The 4,187-nt window shown below is 36.1% G+C and overlaps 1 pseudogene; it reads left to right on the top strand.

Annotated features, from left to right (window-relative positions):
* The first annotated feature begins 511 nt into the window (after positions 1 to 511).
* LOC141548123 (U2 spliceosomal RNA) lies at positions 512 to 687 on the top strand (annotated as a pseudogene).
* The last annotated feature ends 3,500 nt before the right edge of the window (positions 688 to 4,187 follow it).

The raw sequence follows: 4,187 nt of genomic DNA on the forward strand, positions 1-4,187 counted from the left end.
AGATAGAAGAAAAATGGGGTAAGAAAATGAGAGCTTGGGAAAAGAGAACATACCTTAAAATCATTTTGGTGATATGGAAAAAGGCTAACTGAAAAAAATAACTCAATAAAAATTAGAATTGGACAAATGGAGGTTAATGACACAGACAGCAAGAATCAGTCCAACAAAATCCAAAAATTAGAAAGAAAAGAAGGAAGGAAGGAAGGAAGGAAGGAAGGAAGGAAGGAAGGAAGGAAGGAAGGAAGGAAGGAAGGAAGGAAGGAAGGAAGGAAGAAACGACACTCTAAAACCTGATCAAAATCTTGATCTGGTGTTCATTGAGGGATACCAGGAAAGAACTGAGACAAAAATAACTACTTGAAATATAGAATTTGTGAAATGGAAAAAAAAAATTAATGAACAAAACAACTGGTCTACCCTCTGCCATATTTGCTCTGTTCCTGCCAACACTATTCTTAGAGTCACTTCTAGATAGAAAATCTTTATAACATTCTTCAAATGAAAGTTAAAGATCATTTCCTGGGCCTTTTGGCTAAGGTCAAATACAGCATCTATTCATATTATGTTAATATCAAATATGTCTTCAGTCCAAAGAGTATATATTAAATAGATTATTTTGGGGTAGCAGGATGATGTAATAGGAGCTTTCTCTGTCCACTCCACTAATTGACAAGAAATTAGCTGGAAGGAAGGAAGGAAGGAAGGAAGGAAGGAAGGAAGGAAGGAAGGAAGGAAGGAAGGAAGGAAGGAAGAAAGAAAGAAAGAAAGAAAGAAAGAAAGAAAGAAAGAAAGAGAAAGAAAACAATGTAAAATACCTCATTGTAAAAAAAAACAAGTGACATAAAAACAGGAGACAGTCTGAGAATTGTTGGTATACCTGAAAACCATACAATGAAAAAAAGAATAAACATTATCTTTCAGGAAACCATCAAGAAAAACTGTCCATATGTTCTAGAAGAACGTTACCTGTCTAGAAGGGTAAAATAGCCATTAAAAGAATTCACCGAACATCTCCTGAAAGTGACTCCAAAATGAAAACTCCAAGGAACATAAAAGCTAAATTTCAGAATTATCAAATCAAGGAGAAAATATTGCAAGCAGCCAGAAAAAAACACTTGAAATATCAAGGAGCCACAATTAGAATTATTCAGGAGATCGTAGTTTCTACCTTAAAGAATTGAAAGTCCTGGAATCTGATATTCTCAAAAGGCAAAGGAATTTGGAATGCAACTAAGAATAAATTATCTAGCTACATTGAGTATTATCTTTCAGGAAAGAAGATGGAAATTTATGAAATAAAGGAATTTCAATTATTTTTTGATGAAAAGAGGATAGCTGAAGAAAAAAAAATGATCTTGAACTACAGAACTCAAGAGAAGCATAAAAAAGTTAAAAGGGAAGGAAAAAAAAAACTACGTTTTTTTAAAGGCTAAAATGTTTACATATTTAAATGGGAAGATATGTTTAGCTTTAAAGAACTGTATCTTAGGACTTCCGGCCAAGATGGCAGGGAGGAGGCACATAGCTGCTTGAGCTCAGCGTTTTCTCTCAGAATTTACTTCATGACAAGCCTCGGAATTAATGCTTGACTGAAAAAAAAAAAAACACAAATAATTACCAACAGAATACATCCTTGGAATTCACCAGAAAAGGTCTGTGTTTTCTTGGGGGAGGGTACGAACAGTCTGGGCACAAGCTGAGGGCAAGCAGTGAGAGCAAGGCAGACAGCTCAGTTCTGAGGGGGAGAGGTGTGATCCCTGTCATTTCTGCAGAACTGACCTTTACCACAGTGAGGGTTTTCCATTTTGGCAGCAAGCCAGGATCAGCAGAGAAAGTGTAAACAACAGAGGTCCCTGGCTACAGCCACCCCCACCCAGAGTGACTCAGCCTGTTCTTAGAGCCTCAGAGCACAGAGGCAGCACAGGTATCTCTGTTCTGCTAGTGCCTCGCTGCTGTTTCCTGCAGTCTGTAGAGTAAGCCCAATAAAACCATCCATCCCCATCTCCCCCCAGAAATAGACCAATTGTTTCTCTTGCCAATTTATTTTCTTCAATTCCATTGTGACAAAATGAACAAAAAATTTAAAAGGGCTCTGACCATTGACAGCTTCTGTATGGATAGAGAGCCGACTTCAAACCCTAGGGAGACTAAAAGCAGACTGTCTCCAGAGGAATCCCCTAAGGGGCAATATGATCTGCTCCTCAATACACAAGACTCTCATAGAGGATATCAAAAAGGCTCTCACAAGAGAGCTAAAAGAGAAATAGAAAAAGGAAAGGGAAGTTTGGCAAGACTCTGGAGAAGTCATCCAGAGTGGATAAAGAAATGAAATAATTGAGAAGTAAAATTAGTGAGTTGGAAAAAGAAAACAGCTCTCTAAAAATATAAAATTAATGAAATGGAAAAAAATTCCATACAATAAAAAAACTCACTTAAAAACTCAATTGGACAATTACAAAAAGATATAAGAAAAAGTGAGTGAAGAAAATACATCATAGAAAATTAGAATCAAATAAGTAGAAATGAATGACTCAAGGAGAAAGCAAGAAGTAGTCAAGCAAAACCAGAAAAATGAAACAATTGAAAAGAATGTCAAGTATCTTATTAGGAAGGCAACAGAACTGGAAAACAGATCCAGAAGAGACAATTTGAGAATAATCAGACTTCCTGAAAAATATGAGGAAAAAAAGAGCCTGGACAATATTTTCCAGGAAATTATCAAAGAGAGCTGCCCATATGTTTTGGAAACAGAGGATAAAGTAGACATTGAAAAAAATCATCTATCACCTACTGAAAGAAACCCTAAAATCAAAATGCCAAGAAATATAGTGGCCAAGTTCAATAACCAACAGACGAAGGAAAAAATATTGGAAGCTGCTAGAAAAAAGCAATTCAGATATGGAGGAGCCACAATAAGGATAACCCAAGATCTAGCAGGGAAAAAGATGGGCATTTAGCCAAAAAAATGAATTCCATCTATTCTTGATGAAAAAACCAGATCTGCACAAAAAGTTTGATTTTCAAATACAGAACTCAAGACATTTCTAAAAAGGTAAAAAGAAAATTTGAGTAATATATTTCTGCCATAAAGATATGTAAAGAACACATGTGTAATTTGTCCTGGAAACTAGAGGTGGAAAGGAAATTATATCATAAAAAGGGTAAAGTGGTGGTACTACATCTCATGAAGAGGAAAAGGTAACCTACTTTATCTGAGAGAAAGAAATGAGGGGGATGAACATAGTGTGTATCAATAGACATATTCAATTTATGGTGAAACTTCTTCCACTTCATTGAAAAATGGGAGGGAAGGAGTAAGCTAAGGGGAAGGGAATACAGAAATTGGGAGGAAAAGGTGTAAAATCGGGGGAGGAACTTTAAGGTGGGGAAGGGATACTAAAAAGGGAGGGCTGTGAAAAGCAAGTGGTGCTCACAAGTTTAATACTGGGGACGGGGGTAAGAGGAAAGGAAAGGAGAAAAGAATAAGCAGGGGTTAACAGGATGGCAAGCAATATAGAATTAGTCATTCTAACCATAAATGTGAATGGGGTAAACTCCCCCATAAAGAAGAAGCAGTTAGCAGATTGGATTGAAAGCCAGATTCCTACTATATGTTGTTTACAGGAAATACACCTGAAACAGGGTGATACATTCAGAATAAAGGTAAAAGGGTGGAGCAGAATCTACTATGCTTCAGGCAAAACCAAAAAAGCAGGGGTAGCCATCCTCATGTCAGATCAAGAAAAAACAAATTTGATCTAATTAAAAGAGATAAGGAAGGGCATTACGTCTTGCTAAAGGGTAGCATAGATAATGAAGCAGTATCACTATTAAACATATGCACAACAAGTGATGCAGCATCTAAATTCTTAAAAGAAAAATTATGAGAGCTGCAAGAAGAAATAGACAGCAAAACTATAATAGTGGGAGATCTCAACCTTTCACTCTCAGAATTAGATAAATCAAACCACAAAATAAATAAGAAAAAAGTCAAAGAGGTAAATAGAATACTAGAAAAGTTTGATATGATAGATCTTTGGCGAAAGCCAAATGGAGACAGAAAGGAGTATACTTTCTTCTAAGCAGTTCATGGAACCTATATGAAAACTAATCATATACTGTGACATAAAAACCTCAACATCAAATGCAGTAAGGCAGAAATTGTGAATGCATCCTTTTCAGACCAC

Source organism: Sminthopsis crassicaudata, chromosome 6 (assembly GCF_048593235.1).
Source record: "Sminthopsis crassicaudata isolate SCR6 chromosome 6, ASM4859323v1, whole genome shotgun sequence".
Classification (NCBI taxonomy): Eukaryota; Metazoa; Chordata; class Mammalia; order Dasyuromorphia; family Dasyuridae; genus Sminthopsis; species Sminthopsis crassicaudata.